Here is a 22,578-nt window from a genome sequence, read left to right as displayed (position 1 = left end):
ACAGATGGCGGTGAAGATAATTCCATGTTCATACAGGTAGCGGAGTAGATATTTCCATGTTCATCCATATGGCTGCGTAGATATATCCATGTTCGTACAGATGGTGGTGAAGATATTTCCTGGTTCATACAGATAGTGGTGTAGATATTTCCATGTTCATACACATAGCGGTGTAGATATTTCCTTGTTCATACAGATAGCGGTGTAGATATTTCCATGTTCTTACAAGTAGTGGTGCTGATATTTCCATGTTCATACAGATAGCGCTGCTGATATTTCCATGTTTATACAGGTAGCGGTGTAGATATCTCCATGTTTATACAGATAGCGGTGTAGATATTTCCATCTTTATACAGATAGTGCTGTAGATATTTCCATGTTTACACAGATAGCGATGTAGATATTTCCATCTTAATACAGACGGCTGTGTAGATATTTATATGTTCATAGATATGGCGGTGCAGATATTTCCATGTTCATACAGATGGCGGTGTAGATATTTCCATGTTGATACAGATAGCGGAGTAGTTATTTCCATGTGTAAAGAGATAGCTGTGTAGATATTTCCATGTATATGCTGATAGCTGTGTAGATATTTCCATTTTCATGCAGATACCGGTGTAGATATTTCCATGTTCAAACAGATAGCGGTGTAGATATTTCCATGTTCATACAGATAGCGGTGTAGATATTTCCATGTTTATACTGATAGCGGTGAAGGTGTATCCATGTTTACACAGATAGCGGTGTAGATATTTCCATGTTCGTACAGATAGCGGTGTAGATATTTCCAAGTTCATCCAGATGGCTGTGTAGATATATCCATGTTCATACAGATAGCGGTGTAGATATTTCCATGTTCATACAGATAGTGGTGTAGATATTTAAATGTTCATACAGATAGCGGTGTAGCTATTTCCATGTCCATACAGATAGCGGTGTAGATATTTCCATGTTCATACAGATAGCAGTGTAGGTATTTCCATGTTGATCCAGATGGCTGTGTAGATATATCCATGTTCAGAAAGATGGCGGTGAAGATATTTCCATGTTCATACAGATATCGGTGTAGATATTTCCATGTTCATACACATATCGCTGTAGATATTTCCATGTTCAAACAGACAGCGGTGCTGATATTGCCATGTTTATACAGTTAGCAGTGTAGATATTTCCATGTTTATACAGATACCGGTGTGGATATTTCCATGTTTATACCGATAGCGGTGTAGATATTTTCATGTTTATACAGATAGCGGTGTAGATATCTCCATCTTAATACAGATGGTGGTGTAGATATTTATATGTTCATACAGAAGGCAGTGCAGATATTTCCATGTTCATACAGATGGCGGTGTAGATATTTCCATGTTTATAGAGATAGCGGTGTAGATATTTCCATGTGTAAAGAGATAGCTGAGTAAATATTTGCATGAATATGCAGATAGCTGTGTATATATTTCCATTTTCTTGCAGATATCGGTGTAGATATTTCCATGTTCAAACAGATAGCAGTGTAGATATTTCCATGTTCATACAGATAGCAGTGTAGATATTTCCATGTTCATGCAGATCGTGGTTTAGATATTTCCATGTTCATACAGATAGCGGTGTAGATATTTCCATGTTCATACAGATAGCGGTGTAGATATTTCCATGTTCATACAGATAGCGGCGTAGATATTTCCATGTTTATACAGATAGCGGTGAAGATGTATGCATGTTTACACAGAGAGCGGTGTATATATTTCCATGTTCATACAGAGAGCGGTGTAGATATTTCCATGTTTTACAGATAGCGGTGTAGATATTTCCATGTTTATACACATAGCGGTGTAGATATTTCCATGTTTGTACAGATAGCGGTGTAGATATCTCCATATTAATACAGATGGCGGCGTAGATATTTATATGTTCATACAGATGGCAGTGCAGATATTTCCATGTTCATACAGATGGCAGTGAAGATATTTCCATGTTCATACAGATGGCGGTGTAGATATTTCCTAGTTCATACAGATAGCGGTGCTGCTATTTCCATGTTTATACAGGTAGCGGTGTAGATATTTCCATGTTTATACAGATAGCGGTGTAGATATTTCCATGTTTATACAGATAGCGGTGTAGATATTTCCCTGTTTATACAGATAGCGATGTAGATATCTCCATATTAATACACATGGCGGTGTAGATATTTATATGTTCATACAGATGGCGGTGCAGATATTTCCATGTTCATACAGATGGCAGTGTAGATATTTCCATGTTTATAGAGATAGCGCTGTAGTTATTTCCATGTGTAAAGAGATAGCTGTGTAGATATTGCCATGTATATGCAGATAGCTGTGTAGATATTTCCATTTTCATGCAGATAGTGGTGTGGATATTTCCATGTTCAAACAGATAGCGGTGTAGATATTTCCATGTTCATACAGATAGCGGTGTAGATATTTCCTTGTTCATACTGATAGCGGTGTTGATATTTCCATGTTCATTCAGATAGCGGTGTAGATATTTCCATGTTTATACAGATAGCGGTGAAGACGTATGCATGTGTACACAGATAGCGGTGTAGATACTTCCATGTTCGTACAGAGAGCGGTGTAGATATTTCCATGTTCATCCATATGGCTTTGTAGATATATCCATGTTCATACAGATAGCAGTGTAGATATTTCCATGTTCATACAGATAGCGGTGTAGATATTTCCATGTTCATACAGATAGCGGTGTAGCTATTTCCATGTTCATACAGATAGCGGTGTAGATATTTCCATGTTCATACAGATACCGGTGTAGCTATTTCCATGCTCATACAGATAGCGGTTTAGATATTTCCATGTTCATACGGATAGCCATGTAGATATTTCCATGTTCATACGGATAGCGGTGTAGATATTTCCATGTTCATACACATAGTGGTGTAGATATTTCCGTGATCATACAGATAGCGGTGCTGATATTTCCATGTTTATATAGGTAGCGGTGTAGATATTTCCATGTTTATTCAGATAGCAGTGTAGATATTTCCATGTTCATCCAGATGGCTGTGTATATATATCCATGTTCATACAGATGGCGGTGAAGATATTTCTAGGTTTATACAGATAGCTGTGTAGATATTTCCATGTTCATACAGATAGCCGTGTAGATATTACCATGTTCATACCGATATCGCTGCTGATACTTCCATGTTTATACAGGTAGTGGTGTACATATTTCCGTGTTTATACAGATAGCGGTGTATATATTTCCATGTTCATACAGATAGCGGTGTAGGTATTTCCATGTTTATACAGATAGCGGTGTAGATATCTCCTTCTTAATACAGATGGCGGTGTAGATATTAATATGTTCATACAGATGGCGGTGCAGATATTTCCATATTCATACAGATGGCGGTGTAGATATTTCCATGTTTATAGAGATAGCGGTGTAGTTATTTAAATGTGTAAAGAGATGGCTGTGTAGATATTTCCATGTATATGCAGATAGCTGTGTTGATATTTCCATTTCCATGCAGATAGCGGTGTAGATAATTCCATGTTAAAACAGATAGCGGTGTAGATATTTCCATGTTCATACAGATAGCGGTGTAGATATTTCCATGTTTATACAGACAGCGGTGTAGATATCTCCATCTTAATACAGATGGCGGTGTAGATATTTATATGTTCATTCAGATGGCGATGGAGATATTTCCATGTTCATACAGATAGCGGTGTAGATATTTCCATGTTCATACAGATAGCCGTGTAGTTATTTCCATGTGTAAAGAGATAGCTGTGTAGATATTTCCATGTATATGCAGAAAGCTGTGTAGATATTTCCATTTTCTTGCAGATAGCGGTGTATATATTTCCCTGTTCAAACAGTTAGCGGTGTAGATATTTCCATGTTCCTACAGATTGCGGTGCTGATATTTCCATGTTTATACAGATAGCGGTGAAGATGTATGCATGTTTACACAGATAGCGGCGTGGATATTTCCATGTTCATCCAGATGGCTGTGTAGATATATCCATGTTCATACAGATAGTGGTGTAGATATTTCCATGTTCATACAGATAGCGGTGCAGATATTTCCATGTTCATCCAGATGGCTGTGTAGATATATCCATGTTCATACAGAAGGCGGTGAAGATATTTCCATGTTCATACAGATAGCGGTGTAGATATTTCCATGTTCATACAGATAGCGGTGTAGGTATTTCCATGTTCATACAGATAGCGGTGTATGTATTTCCATGTTCATACAGATAGAGGTGTACATATTTCCATGTTCATCCAGATGGCTGTGTAGATATGTACATGTTCATACAGATAGCGGTGTAGATATTTCCATGTTCATAAAGATGGCTGTGTAGCTATTTCCATGTTCATACAGATAGTGGTGTAGATATTTCCATGTTCATACAGATAGCGGTGTAGATATTTCCATGTTCCTACAGATTGCGGTGCTGATATTTCCATGTTTATACAGGTAACGGTGTAGATATTTCCATGTTTATACAGGTAGCGGTGTAGATATTTCCATGTTCATACAGATAGCGGTGTAGATATTTCCATGTTCATACAGATAGCGGTGTAGATATTTCCATGTTCATACCGATAGCGGTGCTGATATTTCCATGTTTATACCGGTAGCGGTGTAGATATTTCCATGTTTATACTGGTAGCGGTGTAGATATTTCCATGTTTATACAGATAGCGGTGAAGATGTATGCATGTTTACACATATAGTGGTGTAGATATTTCCATGTTCTTACAGATAGCGGTGTAGATATTTCCATGTTCATCCAGATGGCTGTGTAGATATATCCATGTTCATACAGATGGCGGTGAAGATATTTCCAATTTCATAGAGATAGCGGTGTAGATATTTCCATGTTAATACAGATGGCGCTCTAGATATTTCCATGTTCATACAGACAGCGGTGCTGATATTTCCTTGTTCATCCAGATGGCTGTGTAGATATATCCATGTTCATAGAGATGGCGGTGAAGATATTTCCATGTTCATACAGATATCGGAGTAGATATTTCCATGTTCATACAGATACCGGTGTAGATATTTCCATGTTCATACAGATAGCCGTGCTGATATTTCCATGTTTATACAGGTAGCGGTGTAGATATTTCCATGTTTATACAGATAGCCGTGCTGATATTTCCATGTTTATACAGGTAGCGGTGTAGATATTTCCATGTTTATACAGATAGCGGTGTAGATATTTCCCTGTTTATACAGGTAGCGGTGTAGATATTTCCATGTTTATACAGATAGCGGTGTAGATATTTCCATCTTAATACAGATGGCGGTGTAGATATTTCCATGTTCATACAGATGGCGGTGCAGATATTTCCATGTTTATAGAGATAGCGTTGTAGTTATTTCCATGTTTATAGAGATAGCGGTGTAGATATTTCCAAGTTTATAGAGATAGCAGTGTAGATTTTTCCATGTTTATAGAGACAGCGGTGTAGATATTTCCATGTTTATACAGATAGCGGTATACGTATTTCCATGTTTATACAGGTAGCGGTGTACATATTTCCATGTTCATACAGATAGCAGTGTAGATTTTCCATGTTCCTACAGATAGCGGTGTAGACATTTCCATGTTCATACAGATAGCGGTGTACATATTTCCATGTTCATACAGATAGCAGTGTAGATATTTCCCTGTTCACACAGATAGCGTTGTAGATATTTCCAGGTTCATCCAGATGGCGGTGAAGATATTTCCGTGTTCATACAGATGGCAGTGAAGATATTTCCATGTTTATACAGATAGCGGTGTAGATATTTCCATGTTTATAGAGATGGCGGTCTAGATATTTCCATGTTTATAGAGATAGTGGTGTAGTTATTTCCATGTTTATAGAGACAGCATTGTAGATATTTCCATGTTTATACAGATAGCGGTGGGGATATTTCCATGTTTATACAGATAGCATTGTAGATATTTCCAAGTTTATACAGATAGTGGTGTAGGTATTTCTATGTTTATAGAGATGGCGGTCTAGATATTTCCATGTTTACAGAGTTAGTGTTGTAGTTATTTCCAAGTTTATAGAGATAGCGGTGTAGATATTTCCATGTTTATACAGATAGCTGTGTGGATATTTCCATGTTTATACAGATAGCGGTGTAGATATTTACATGTTTAAAGAGATGGCGGTCCAGATATTTTCTTGTTTATGCAGATAGCAGTGTAGATATTTCCATGATTATAGAGATGGCATTGTAGATATTTCCAATTTTACACAGATAGCAGTGTAGATATTTCCATGTTCATACAGATGGCTTTGTAGATATTTCCAGGATAATAGAGATGGAGGTGTAGATATTTCCATGTTTATACAGATAGCAGTGTAGATATTTCCATGTTTACACAGATAGCGGTGTGGATATCTCCATGTTTATACAGATAGCGGCATAGATATTTCCATGTTTATGCAGATAGCGGTGTAGATATTTCCATCTTAATACTGATGGCGGTGTAGGTATTTCCGTGTTCCTACAGATGGCTGTGTAGATATTTCCATGTTCATACAGATGGCGGTGTAGATATTTCCGAGTTTATAGAGTTAGCGGTGTAGTTATGTCCATGTTTATAGAGAAAGCTGTGTAGATATTTCCATGTATATGCAGAGAGCAGTGTAGGTATTTCCATGTTAATACAGATAGCTGTGTAGATAATTCCACCTTTATAGAGATGGCGGTGAAGATATTTCCATGTTCATACAGATAGCGGTGTAGGTATTTCCATGTTCATACAGATAGCGGTGTATGTATTTCCATGTTCATACAGATAGCGTTGTACATATTTCCATGTTCATCCAGATGGCTGTGTAGATATATACATGTTCATACAGATAGCGGTGTAGATATTTCCATGTTCATAAAGATGGCTTTGTAGCTATTTCCATGTTCATACAGATAGTAGTGTAGATATTTCCATGTTCATACAGATAGCGGTGTAGATATTTCCATGTTCCTACAGATTGCGGTGCTGATATTTCCATGTTTATACAGGTAGCGGTGTAGATATTTCCATGTTTATAGAGATAGCGGTGTAGTTATTTAAATGTGTAAAGAGATAGCTGTGTAGATATTTCCATGTATATGCAGATAGCTGTGTTGATATTTCCATTTCCATGCAGATAGCGGTGTCGATAATTCCATGTTAAAACAGATAGCGGTGTAGATATTTCCATGTTCATACAGATAGCGGTGTAGATATTTCCATGTTTATACAGACAGCGGTGTAGATATCTCCATCTTAATACAGATGGCGGTGTAGATATTTATATGTTCATTCAGATGGCGATGGAGATATTTCCATGTTCATACAGATGGCGGTGTAGATATTTCCATGTTCATACAGATAGCCATGTAGTTATTTCCATGTGTAAAGAGAAAGCTGTGTAGATATTTCCATGTATATGCAGAAAGCTGTGTAGATATTTCCATTTTCATGCAGATAGCGGTGTATATATTTCCCTGTTCAAACAGTTAGCGGTGTAGATATTTCCATGTTCATAAAGATAGTGGTGTAGATATTTCCATGTTTATACAGATAGCGGTGAAGATGTATGCATGTTTACACAGATAGCGGCGTGGATATTTCCATGTTCATCCAGATGGCTGTGTAGATATATCCATGTTCATACAGATAGTGGTGTAGATATTTCCATGTTCATACAGATAGCGGTGCAGATATTTCCATGTTCATCCAGATGGCTGTGTAGATATATCCATGTTCATACAGAAGGCGGTGAAGATATTTCCATGTTCATACAGATAGCGGTGTAGATATTTCCATGTTCATACAGATAGCGGTGTAGGTATTTCCATGTTCATACAGATAGCGGTGTATGTATTTCCATGTTCATACAGATAGCGGTGTACATATTTCCATGTTCATCCAGATGGCTGTGTAGGTATATACATGTTCATACAGATAGCGGTGTAGATATTTCCATGTTCATAAAGATGGCTGTGTAGCTATTTCCATGTTCATACAGATAGTGGTGTAGATATTTCCATGTTCATACAGATAGCGGTGTAGATATTTCCATGTTCATAAAGATGGCTGTGTAGCTATTTCCATGTTCATACAGATAGTGGTGTAGATATTTCCATGTTCATACAGATAGCGGTGTAGATATTTCCATGTTCCTACAGATTGCGGTGCTGATATTTCCATGTTTATACAGGTAACGGTGTAGATATTTCCATGTTTATACAGGTAGCGGTGTAGATATTTCCATGTTCATACAGATAGCGGTGTAGATATTTCCATGTTCATACAGATAGCGGTGTAGATATTTCCATGTTCATACCGATAGCGGTGCTGATATTTCCATGTTTATACCAGTAGCGGTGTAGATATTTCCATGTTTATACTGGTAGCGGTGTAGATATTTCCATGTTCAAACAGATAGCGGTGTAGATATTTCCATGTTTATACAGATAGCGGTGAAGATGTATTCATGTTTACACATATAGTGGTGTAGATATTTCCATGTTCATACAGATAGCGGTGTAGATATTTCCATGTTCATACAGATAGCTGTGTAGATATTTCCATGTTCATACAGATAGCGGTGTAGATATTTCCATGTTTATACAGATAGTGGTGTAGATATCTCCATCATAATACAGATGGCGGTGTAGATATTTATATGTTCTTACAGATGGCGAAGCAGATATTTCCATGTTCATACAGATGGCGGTGTAGATATCTCCATGTTCATACAGATAGCGGAGTAGTTATTTCCATGTGTAAAGAGATAGCTGTGTAGATATTTCCATGTATATCCAGATAGCTGTGTTGATATTTCCATTTTCTATACAGATAGCGGTGTAGATATCTCCATCTTAATACAGATGGCGGTGTAGATATTTCCATGTTCAAACAGAGAGCGGTGTAGATATTTCCATGTTCATACAGATAGCGGTGTAGATATTTCCATGTTTATACAGATAGCGATGTAGATATTTCCCTGTTCATACAGATAGCGGCTTAGATATTTCCGTGTTCAAACAGATAGTGGTGTAGATATTTCCATGTTCACACAGATAGCGGTGTAGATATTTCCATGTTTATACAGAAAGCGGTGAAAATTTATGCATGTTTACACAGATAGCGGTGTAGATAATTCCATGTTCATACAGATAGCGGTGTAGATATTTCCATGTTCATACAGATAGCGGTGTAGATATTTCCATGTTCATCCAGATGGCTGTGTAGATATATCCATGTTCATACAGATGGCGGTGAAGTTATTTCCATGTTCCTACAGATAACGGTGTAGTTATTTCCATGTTCATACAGATAGCGGTGTAGATATTTCCATGTTCATACAGATAGCGGTGCTGATATTTCCATGTTCATACAGATAGCGGTGTACATATTTCCATCTTCATCCAGATGGCTGTGTAGATATATCCATGTTCATACAGATGGTGGATCAGGTATTTCCATGTTCATACATATAGCGGTGTAGATATTTCCATGTTCATACAGATAGTGGTGTAGATATTTCCATGTTCATACAGATAGCGCTGTAGATATTTCCATGTTCATCCAGATGGCTGTGTAGATATATCCATGTTCATACAAATGGCGGTGAAGATATTTCCATGTTCATACAGATAGCGGTGTAGATATTTCCTTGTTCATACAGATAGCGGTGTAGATATTTCCATGTTCTTACAAGTAGCGGTGCTGATATTTCCATGCTCATACAGATTGCGCTGGTGATATTTCCATGTTTATACAGGTAGCGGTGTAGATATCTCCATGATTATACAGATAGCGGTGTAGATATTTCCATGTTTATACAGATAGTGGTGTAGATATTTCCATGTTCATACAGATGGCGGTGCTGATATTTCCAAGTTTATACAGGTAGCGGTGTAGATATTTCCATGTTTTACAGATAGCGGTGTAGATATTTCCATGTTTATACACATAGCGGTGTAGATATTTCCATGTTTGTACAGATAGCGGTGTAGATATCTCCATATTAATACAGATGGCGGCGTAGATATTTATATGTTCATACAGATGGCAGTGCAGATATTTCCATGTTCATACAGATGGCAGTGAAGATATTTCCATGTTCATACAGATGGCGGTGTAGATATTTCCAAGTTCATACAGATAGTGGTGCTGCTATTTCCATGTTTATACAGGTAGCGGTGTAGATATTTCCATGTTTATACAGATAGCGGTGTAGATATTTCCCTGTTTATACAGATAGCGATGTAGATATCTCCATATTAATACACATGGCGGTGTAGATATTTATATGTTCATACAGATGGCGGTGCAGATATTTCCATGTTCATACAGATGGCAGTGTAGATATTTCCATGTTTATAGAGATAGCGCTGTAGTTATTTCCATGTGTAAAGAGATAGCTGTGTAGATATTGCCATGTATATGCAGATAGCTGTGTAGATATTTCCATTTTCATGCAGATAGTGGTGTGGATATTTCCATGTTCAAACAGATAGCGGTGTAGATATTTCCATGTTCATACAGATAGCGGTGTAGATATTTCCTTGTTCATACTGATAGCGGTGTTGATATTTCCATGTTCATTCAGATAGCGGTGTAGATATTTCCATGTTTATACAGATAGCGGTGAAGACGTATGCATGTGTACACAGATAGCGGTGTAGATACTTCCATGTTCGTACAGATAGCGGTGTAGATATTTCCATGTTCATCCATATGGCTTTGTAGATATATCCATGTTCATACAGATAGCAGTGTAGATATTTCCATGTTCATACAGATAGCGGTGTAGATATTTCCATGTTCATACAGATAGCGGTGTAGCTATTTCCATGTTCATACAGATAGCGGTGTAGATATTTCCATGTTCATACAGATACCGGTGTAGCTATTTCCATGCTCATACAGATAGCGGTTTAGATATTTCCATGTTCATACGGATAGCCATGTAGATATTTCCATGTTCATACGGATAGCGGTGTAGATATTTCCATGTTCATACACATAGTGGTGTAGATATTTCCGTGATCATACAGATAGCGGTGCTGATATTTCCATGTTTATATAGGTAGCGGTGTAGATATTTCCATGTTTATTCAGATAGCAGTGTAGATATTTCCATGTTCATCCAGATGGCTGTGTATATATATCCATGTTCATACAGATGGCGGTGAAGATATTTCTAGGTTTATACAGATAGCTGTGTAGATATTTCCATGTTCATACAGATAGCCGTGTAGATATTACCATGTTCATACCGATATCGCTGCTGATACTTCCATGTTTATACAGGTAGTGGTGTACATATTTCCGTGTTTATACAGATAGCGGTGTATATATTTCCATGTTCATACAGATAGCGGTGTAGGTATTTCCATGTTTATACAGATAGCGGTGTAGATATCTCCTTCTTAATACAGATGGCGGTGTAGATATTAATATGTTCATACAGATGGCGGTGCAGATATTTCCATATTCATACAGATGGCGGTGTAGATATTTCCATGTTTATAGAGATAGCGGTGTAGTTATTTAAATGTGTAAAGAGATGGCTGTGTAGATATTTCCATGTATATGCAGATAGCTGTGTTGATATTTCCATTTCCATGCAGATAGCGGTGTAGATAATTCCATGTTAAAACAGATAGCGGTGTAGATATTTCCATGTTCATACAGATAGCGGTGTAGATATTTCCATGTTTATACAGACAGCGGTGTAGATATCTCCATCTTAATACAGATGGCGGTGTAGATATTTATATGTTCATTCAGATGGCGATGGAGATATTTCCATGTTCATACAGATAGCGGTGTAGATATTTCCATGTTCATACAGATAGCCGTGTAGTTATTTCCATGTGTAAAGAGATAGCTGTGTAGATATTTCCATGTATATGCAGAAAGCTGTGTAGATATTTCCATTTTCATGCAGATAGCGGTGTATATATTTCCCTGTTCAAACAGTTAGCGGTGTAGATATTTCCATGTTCCTACAGATTGCGGTGCTGATATTTCCATGTTTATACAGATAGCGGTGAAGATGTATGCATGTTTACACAGATAGCGGCGTGGATATTTCCATGTTCATCCAGATGGCTGTGTAGATATATCCATGTTCATACAGATAGTGGTGTAGATATTTCCATGTTCATACAGATAGCGGTGCAGATATTTCCATGTTCATCCAGATGGCTGTGTAGATATATCCATGTTCATACAGAAGGCGGTGAAGATATTTCCATGTTCATACAGATAGCGGTGTAGATATTTCCATGTTCATACAGATAGCGGTGTAGGTATTTCCATGTTCATACAGATAGCGGTGTATGTATTTCCATGTTCATACAGATAGAGGTGTACATATTTCCATGTTCATCCAGATGGCTGTGTAGATATATACATGTTCATACAGATAGCGGTGTAGATATTTCCATGTTCATAAAGATGGCTGTGTAGCTATTTCCATGTTCATACAGATAGTGGTGTAGATATTTCCATGTTCATACAGATAGCGGTGTAGATATTTCCATGTTCCTACAGATTGCGGTGCTGATATTTCCATGTTTATACAGGTAACGGTGTAGATATTTCCATGTTTATACAGGTAGCGGTGTAGATATTTCCATGTTCATACAGATAGCGGTGTAGATATTTCCATGTTCATACAGATAGCGGTGTAGATATTTCCATGTTCATACCGATAGCGGTGCTGATATTTCCATGTTTATACCGGTAGCGGTGTAGATATTTCCATGTTTATACTGGTAGCGGTGTAGATATTTCCATGTTTATACAGATAGCGGTGAAGATGTATGCATGTTTACACATATAGTGGTGTAGATATTTCCATGTTCATACAGATAGCGGTGTAGATATTTCCATGTTCATCCAGATGGCTGTGTAGATATATCCATGTTCATACAGATGGCGGTGAAGATATTTCCAATTTCATAGAGATAGCGGTGTAGATATTTCCATTTTAATACAGATGGCGCTGTAGATATTTCCATGTTCATACAGACAGCGGTGCTGATATTTCCTTGTTCATCCAGATGGCTGTGTAGATATATCCATGTTCATAGAGATGGCGGTGAAGATATTTCCATGTTCATACAGATATCGGAGTAGATATTTCCATGTTCATACAGATACCGGTGTAGATATTTCCATGTTCATACAGATAGCCGTGCTGATATTTCCATGTTTATACAGGTAGCGGTGTAGATATTTCCATGTTTATACAGATAGCCGTGCTGATATTTCCATGTTTATACAGGTAGCGGTGTAGATATTTCCATGTTTATACAGATAGCGGTGTAGATATTTCCCTGTTTATACAGGTAGCGGTGTAGATATTTCCATGTTTATACAGATAGCGGTGTAGATATTTCCATCTTAATACAGATGGCGGTGTAGATATTTCCATGTTCATACAGATGGCGGTGCAGATATTTCCATGTTTATAGAGATAGCGTTGTAGTTATTTCCATGTTTATAGAGATAGCGGTGTAGATATTTCCAAGTTTATAGAGATAGCAGTGTAGATTTTTCCATGTTTATAGAGACAGCGGTGTAGATATTTCCATGTTTATACAGATAGCGGTATACGTATTTCCATGTTTATACAGGTAGCGGTGTACATATTTCCATGTTCATACAGATAGCAGTGTAGATTTTCCATGTTCCTACAGATAGCGGTGTAGACATTTCCATGTTCATACAGATAGCGGTGTACATATTTCCATATTCATACAGATAGCAGTGTAGATATTTCCCTGTTCACACAGATAGCGTTGTAGATATTTCCATGTTCATCCAGATGGCGGTGAAGATATTTTCGTGTTCATACAGATGGCAGTGAAGATATTTCCATGTTTATACAGATAGCGGTGTAGATATTTCCATGTTTATAGAGATGGCGGTCTAGATATTTCCATGTTTATAGAGATAGTGGTGTAGTTATTTCCATGTTTATAGAGACAGCATTGTAGATATTTCCATGTTTATACAGATAGCGGTGGGGATATTTCCATGTTTATACAGATAGCATTGTAGATATTTCCAAGTTTATACAGATAGTGGTGTAGGTATTTCTATGTTTATAGAGATGGCGGTCTAGATATTTCCATGTTTACAGAGTTAGTGTTGTAGTTATTTCCAAGTTTATAGAGATAGCGGTGTAGATATTTCCATGTTTATACAGATAGCTGTGTGGATATTTCCATGTTTATACAGATAGCGGTGTAGATATTTACATGTTTAAAGAGATGGCGGTCCAGATATTTTCTTGTTTATGCAGATAGCAGTGTAGATATTTCCATGATTATAGAGATGGCATTGTAGATATTTCCAATTTTACACAGATAGCAGTGTAGATATTTCCATGTTCATACAGATGGCTTTGTAGATATTTCCAGGATAATAGAGATGGAGGTGTAGATATTTCCATGTTTATACAGATAGCAGTGTAGATATTTCCATGTTTACACAGATAGCGGTGTGGATATCTCCATGTTTATACAGATAGCGGCATAGATATTTCCATGTTTATGCAGATAGCGGTGTAGATATTTCCATCTTAATACTGATGGCGGTGTAGGTATTTCCGTGTTCCTACAGATGGCTGTGTAGATATTTCCATGTTCATACAGATGGCGGTGTAGATATTTCCGAGTTTATAGAGTTAGCGGTGTAGTTATGTCCATGTTTATAGAGAAAGCTGTGTAGATATTTCCATGTATATGCAGAGAGCAGTGTAGGTATTTCCATGTTAATACAGATAGCTGTGTAGATAATTCCACCTTTATAGAGATGGCGGTGAAGATATTTCCATGTTCATACAGATAGCGGTGTAGGTATTTCCATGTTCATACAGATAGCGGTGTATGTATTTCCATGTTCATACAGATAGCGTTGTACATATTTCCATGTTCATCCAGATGGCTGTGTAGATATATACATGTTCATACAGATAGCGGTGTAGATATTTCCATGTTCATAAAGATGGCTTTGTAGCTATTTCCATGTTCATACAGATAGTGGTGTAGATATTTCCATGTTCATACAGATAGCGGTGTAGATATTTCCATGTTCCTACAGATTGCGGTGCTGATATTTCCATGTTTATACAGGTAGCGGTGTAGATATTTCCATGTTTATAGAGATAGCGGTGTAGTTATTTAAATGTGTAAAGAGATAGCTGTGTAGATATTTCCATGTATATGCAGATAGCTGTGTTGATATTTCCATTTCCATGCAGATAGCGGTGTCGATAATTCCATGTTAAAACAGATAGCGGTGTAGATATTTCCATGTTCATACAGATAGCGGTGTAGATATTCCCATGTTTATACAGACAGCGGTGTAGATATCTCCATCTTAATACAGATGGCGGTGTAGATATTTATATGTTCATTCAGATGGCGATGGAGATATTTCCATGTTCATACAGATGGCGGTGTAGATATTTCCATGTTCATACAGATAGCCATGTAGTTATTTCCATGTGTAAAGAGAAAGCTGTGTAGATATTTCCATGTATATGCAGAAAGCTGTGTAGATATTTCCATTTTCATGCAGATAGCGGTGTATATATTTCCCTGTTCAAACAGTTAGCGGTGTAGATATTTCCATGTTCATAAAGATAGTGGTGTAGATATTTCTATGTTTATACAGATAGCGGTGAAGATGTATGCATGTTTACAGAGATAGCGGCGTGGATATTTCCATGTTCATCCAGATGGCTGTGTAGATATATCCATGTTCATACAGAAGGCGGTGAAGATATTTCCATGTTCATACAGATAGCGGTGTAGATATTTCCATGTTCATACAGATAGCGGTGTAGGTATTTCCACGTTCATACAGATAGCGGTGTATGTATTTCCATGTTCATACAGATAGCGGTGTACATATTTCCATGTTCATCCAGATGGCTGTGTAGATATATATATGTTCATACAGATAGCGTTGTAGATATTTCCATGTTAATAAAGATGGCTGTGTAGCTATTTCCATGTTCATACAGATAGTGGTGTGGATATTTCCATGTTCATACAGATAGCGGTGTAGATATTTCCATGTTCCTACAGATTGCGGTGCTGATATTTCCATGTTTATACAGGTAACGGTGTAGATATTTCCATGTTTATACAGGTAGCGGTGTAGATATTTCCATGTTCATACAGATAGCGGTGTAGATATTTCCATGTTCATACAGATAGCGGTGTAGATATTTCCATGTTCATACCGATAGCGGTGCTGATATTTCCATGTTTATACCGGTTGCGGTGTAGATATTTCCATGTTTATACTGGTAGCGGTGTAGATATTTCCATGTTCAAACAGATAGCGGTGTAGATATTTCCATGTTTATACAGATAGCGGTGAAGATGTATGCATGTTTACACATATAGTGGTGTAGATATTTCCATGTTCATACAGATAGCGGTGTAGATATTTCCATGTTCATCCAGATGACTGTGTAGATATATCCATGTTCATACAGATGGCGGTGAAGATATTTCCAATTTCATAGAGATAGCGGTGTAGATATTTCCATGTTAATACAGATAGCGCTGTAGATATTTCCATGTTCATACAGACAGCGGTGCTGATATTTCCTTGTTCATCCAGATGGCTGTGTAGATATATCCATGTTCATAGAGATGGCGGTGAAGATATTTCCATGTTCATACAGATATCAGAGTAGATATTTCCATGTTCATACAGATAGCGGTGTAGATATTTCCATGTTCATACAGATAGCCGTGCTGATATTTCCATGTTTATACACGTAGCGGTGTAGATATTTCCATGTTTATACAGATAGCGGTGTAGATATTTCCATGTTTATACAGGTAGCGGTGTAGATATTTCCATGTTTATACAGATAGCGGTGTAGATATTTCCATCTTAATACAGATGGCGGTGTAGATATTTCCATGTTCATACAGATGGCGGTGCAGATATTTCCATGTTTATAGAGATAGCGTTGTAGTTATTTCCATGTTTATAGAGATAGCGGTGTAGATATTTCCAAGTTTATAGAGATAGCAGTGTAGATTTTTCCATGTTTATAGAGACAGCGGTGTAGATATTTCCATGTTTATACAGATAGCGGTATACGTATTTCCATGTTTATACAGGTAGCGGTGTACATATTTCCATGTTCATACAGATAGCAGTGTAGGTTTTCCATGTTCATACAGATAGCGGTGTAGACATTTCCATGTTCATACAGATAGCGGTGTACATATTTCCATGTTCATACAGATAGCAGTGTAGATATTTCCCTGTTCATACAGATAGCGGTGTAGATATTTCCATGTTCATCCAGATGGCGGTGAAGATATTTCCGTGTTCATACAGATGGCAGTGAAGATATTTCCATGTTTATACAGATAGCGGTGTAGATATTTCCATGTTTATAGAGATGGCGGTCTAGATATTTCCATGTTTATAGAGATAGTGGTGTAGTTATTTCCATGTTTATAGAGACAGCATTGTAGATATTTCCATGTTTATACAGATAGCGGTGGGGATATTTCCATGTTTATACAGATAGCATTGTAGATATTTCCAAGTTTATACAGATAGTGGTGTAGGTATTTCTATGTTTATAGAGATGGCGGTCTAGATATTTCCATGTTTACAGAGTTAGTGTTGTAGTTATTTCCAAGTTTATAGAGATAGCGGTGTAGATATTTCCATGTTTATACAGATAGCTGTGTGGATATTTCCATGTTTATACAGATAGCGGTGTAGATATTTACATGTTTATAGAGATGGCGGTCCAGATATTTTCTTGTTTATGCAGATAGCAGTGTAGATATTTCCATGATTATAGAGATGGCAGTGTAGATATTTCCAATTTTACACAGATAGCAGTGTAGATATTTCCATGTTCGTACAGATGGCTTTGTAGATATTTCCAGGTTTATAGAGATGGAGGTGTAGCTATTTCCATGTTTATACAGATAGCAGTGTAGATATTTCCATGTTTACACAGATAGCGGTGTTGATATCTCCATGTTTATGCAGATAGCGGCATAGATATTTCCATGTTTATGCAGATAGCGGTGTAGATATTTCCATCTTAATACTGATGGCGGTGTAGGTATTTCCGTGTTCCTACAGATGGCTGTGTAGATATTTCCATGTTCATACAGATGGCGGTGTAGATATTTCCGAGTTTATAGAGGTAGCGGTGTAGTTATGTCCATGTTTATAGAGAAATCTGTGTAGATATTTCCATGTATATGCAGATAGCAGTGTAGATATTTCCATGTTAATACAGATAGCTGTGTAGATTATTCCACCTTTATAGAGATGGCGGTGTAGATATTTCTATGTTCATACAGATAGCGGTGTAGATATTTCCATGTTTATTGAGATGGCGGTGTAGATATTTCCATGTTTATACAGATGGCGGTGTAGATATTTCTATGTTTGTAGAGATGGCGGTGTATATATTTCCATGTTTATTCAGAAAGCGGTCTAGATAATTCCATGTTTACACAGACATCGGTGCAGGCCTTTCCATGTTTACACAGATAACGTTGTAGAAATTTACATGTTTATTGTGATAGCAGTGTAGTTATTTCCATGTTTATACAGATAGCGCTGAAGATATTTCCATGTTTACACTGATAGTGGTGTGGATATTTCCATGTTCATAGAGATGGCGGTGTAGTTATTTCCATGTTTATGGAGATAGCGGTGTAGTTATTTCCATGTTTATAGAGATAGCAGTGTAGATATTTCCATTTATATACAGATAGCTGTGTTGATATTTCCATGTTATTACAGATAGCTTTGTAGATATTTCCATGCTCATACAGATAGCAGTGTAGATATTTCCATGTTCATCCAGATGGCGGTGAAGATATTTCCGTGTTCATACAGATGGCGGTGAACATATTTCCATGTTCATACAGATGGCGTTGTAGATACTTTCTTGTTCGTACACATGGCGGTGTAGATATTTCCCTGTTCATAGAGATGGCGGTGTAGATATTTCCATTTTCATATGGATGGCGTTGTAGATATTTCCATGTTCATACAGATGGCAGTGTAGATATTTCCATGTTTATAGAGGTGGCGGTGTAGATATTTTCATGTTTATACAGAGGGCGGTTTAGATATTTCCATCTGTACAGAGATAGCGGTGTAGATATTTCCATGTTGATACACTTAGCGGTGTAGAGATTTCCAAGTTTATAGAGATAGCGGTGTAGATATTTCCAAGTTTATAGAGATAGCGGTGTTGATATTTCCATGTTTGCAGAGATAGCGGTGTAGATATTTCCATGTTTGTACAGATAGCGGTATAGATATTTCCATGTTTATACAGATGGCGGTGTAGATATTTCTATGTTTATAGTTATGGCAGTCTACATATTTGCATGTTTACAGAGATAGTGTTGTGGTTATTTCCAAGTTTATAGAGATAGCAATGTAGATATTTCCATGTTTATACAGATAGCTGTGTAGATATTTCCATGTTTATGCAGATAGCATTGTAGATATTTACATGTTTTTAGAGATGGCGATCTAGATATTTTCTTGTTTATACAGATAGCGGTGTAGATATTTCCATGTTTATAGAGATAGCGGTAAAGTTATTTCCATGTTTATACAGATAACGCTGTAGATATTTCCATGTTTATACAAATAGCGCTATAGACATTTCCTTCTTAATAGAGATGGTGGTGTAGATATTTCCATGTTCATAGAGATGGCGGTGTAGATATTTCCATGTTTATAGAGATAGCGCTGTAGTTATTTCCATGTGTAAAGAGATAGCTGTGTAGATATTTTAATGTATATGCAGATAGCTGTGCAGATATTTCCATTTTCATGCAGATAGAGGTGTAGATATTTCCATGTTCAAACAGATAGCGGTGTAGATATTTCCATGTTCATACAGATAGCGGTGTAGATATTTAAATGTTTATACAGATAGCGGTGTAGATAATTCCATGTATATACAGATAGCGGTGTAGATATTTCCATGTTCAAACAGATAGCGGTGTTGATATTTCCATGTTCATACAGATATCGAAGTGGATATATCCATGTTTATACAGATAGCGGTGAAGATGTATGCATGTTTACACAGATAGCGGTGTAGATATTTCCATGTTCATACAGATAGCGGTGTAGATATTTCCATGTTCATCCAGATGTCTGTGCAGATATATCCATGTTAATACAGATGGCGGTGAAGATAATTCCATTTTCATACAGGTAGCGGAGTAGATATTTCCATGTTCATCCATATGGCTGCGTAGATATATCCATGTTCGTACAGATGGTGGTGAAGATATTTCCTGGTTCATACAGATAGTGGTGTAGATATTTCCATGTTCATACACATAGCGGTGTAGATATTTCCTTGTTCATACAGATAGCGGTGTAGATATTTCCATGTTCTTACAAGTAGTGGTGCTGATATTTCCATGTTCATACAGATAGCGCTGCTGATATTTCCATGTTTATACAGGTAGCGGTGTAGATATCTCCATGTTTATACAGATAGCGGTGTAGATATTTCCATCTTTATACAGATAGTGCTGTAGATATTTCCATGTTTACACAGATAGCGATGTAGATATTTCCATCTTAATACAGACGGCTGTGTAGATATTTATATGTTCATAGATATGGCGGTGCAGATATTTCCATGTTCATACAGATGGCGGTGTAGATATTTCCATGTTGATACAGATAGCGGAGTAGTTATTTCCATGTGTAAAGAGATAGCTGTGTAGATATTTCCATGTATATGCTGATAGCTGTGTAGATATTTCCATTTTCATGCAGATACCGGTGTAGATATTTCCATGTTCAAACAGATAGCGGTGTAGATATTTCCATGTTCATACAGATAGCGGTGTAGATATTTCCATGTTTATACAGATAGCGGTGAAGGTGTATCCATGTTTACACAGATAGCGGTGTAGATATTTCCATGTTCGTACAGATAGCGGTGTAGATATTTCCAAGTTCATCTAGATGGCTGTGAAGATATATCCATGTTCATACAGATAGCGGTGTAGATATTTCCATGTTCATACAGATAGTGGTGTAGATATTTAAATGTTCATTCAGATAGCGGTGTAGCTATTTCCATGTCCATACAGATAGCGGTGTAGATATTTCCATGTTCATACAGATAGCAGTGTAGGTATTTCCATGTTGATCCAGATGGCTGTGTAGATATATCCATGTTCAGAAAGATGGCGGTGAAGATATTTCCATGTTCATACAGATATCGGTGTAGATATTTCCATGTTCATACACATATCGCTGTAGATATTTCCATGTTCAAACAGATAGCGGTGCTGATATTGTCATGTTTATACAGTTAGCAGTGTAGATATTTCCATGTTTATACAGATACCGGTGTGGATATTTCCATGTTTATACCGATAGCGGTGTAGATATTTTCATGTTTATACAGATAGCGGTGTAGATATCTCCATCTTAATACAGATGGTGGTGTAGATATTTATATGTTCATACAGACGGCAGTGCAGATATTTCCATGTTCATACAGATGGCGGTGTAGATATTTCCATGTTTATAGAGATAGCGGTGTAGATATTTCCATGTGTAAAGAGATAGCTGAGTAAATATTTGCATTAATATGCAGATAGCTGTGTATATATTTCCATTTTCTTGCAGATATCGGTGTAGATATTTCCATGTTCAAACAGATAGCAGTGTAGATATTTCCATGTTCATACAGATAGCAGTGTAGATATTTCCATGTTCATGCAGATCGCGGTTTAGATATTTCCATGTTCATACAGATAGCGGTGTAGATATTTCCATGTTCATACAGATAGCGGTGTAGATATTTCCATGTTCATACAGATAGCGGCGTAGATATTTCCATGTTTATACAGATAGCGGTGAAGATGTATGCATGTTTACACAGAGAGCGGTGTATATATTTCCATGTTCATACAGATAGCGGTGTAGATATTTCCATGTTCATACAGATAGCAGTGTAGGTATTTCCATTTTCACACAGATAGCGGTGCTAATTCCATGTTCATACAGATATCGGTGCTGATATGTCCATGTTTATACAGGTAGCGGTGTAGATATTTCCATCTTTATACAGATAGCGGTGTAGATATCTCCATCTTAATACAGATGGCGGTGTAGATATTTCCATGTTCATACAGATAGCGGTGTAGTTATGTCCATGTGTAAAGAGACAGCTGTGTAGATATTTCCATGTATATGCAGATAGCTGCGTAGATATTTCCATTTTCATGCAGACAGCGGTGTAGTTATTTCCATGTTCAAACAGATAGCAGTGTAGATATTTCCATGTTCATACAGATAGCGGTGTAGATATTTCCATGTTTATACAGATAGCGGTGAAGATGTATGCCTGTTTACCCAGATAGCGGTGTAGATATTTCCATGTTCATACAGATAGCGGTGTAGGTAATTCCATGTTCATCCAGATGGCTGTGTAGATATATCCATGTTCAGACAGATGGCGGTGAAGATATTTCCA

The sequence above is a fragment of the Gorilla gorilla genome, chromosome 9 (assembly GCF_029281585.2).
Source record: "Gorilla gorilla gorilla isolate KB3781 chromosome 9, NHGRI_mGorGor1-v2.1_pri, whole genome shotgun sequence".
Classification (NCBI taxonomy): domain Eukaryota; kingdom Metazoa; phylum Chordata; class Mammalia; order Primates; family Hominidae; genus Gorilla; species Gorilla gorilla.
The sequence above is the reverse complement of the archived record's forward strand: the minus strand, read 5'-3'. Positions refer to the sequence as shown.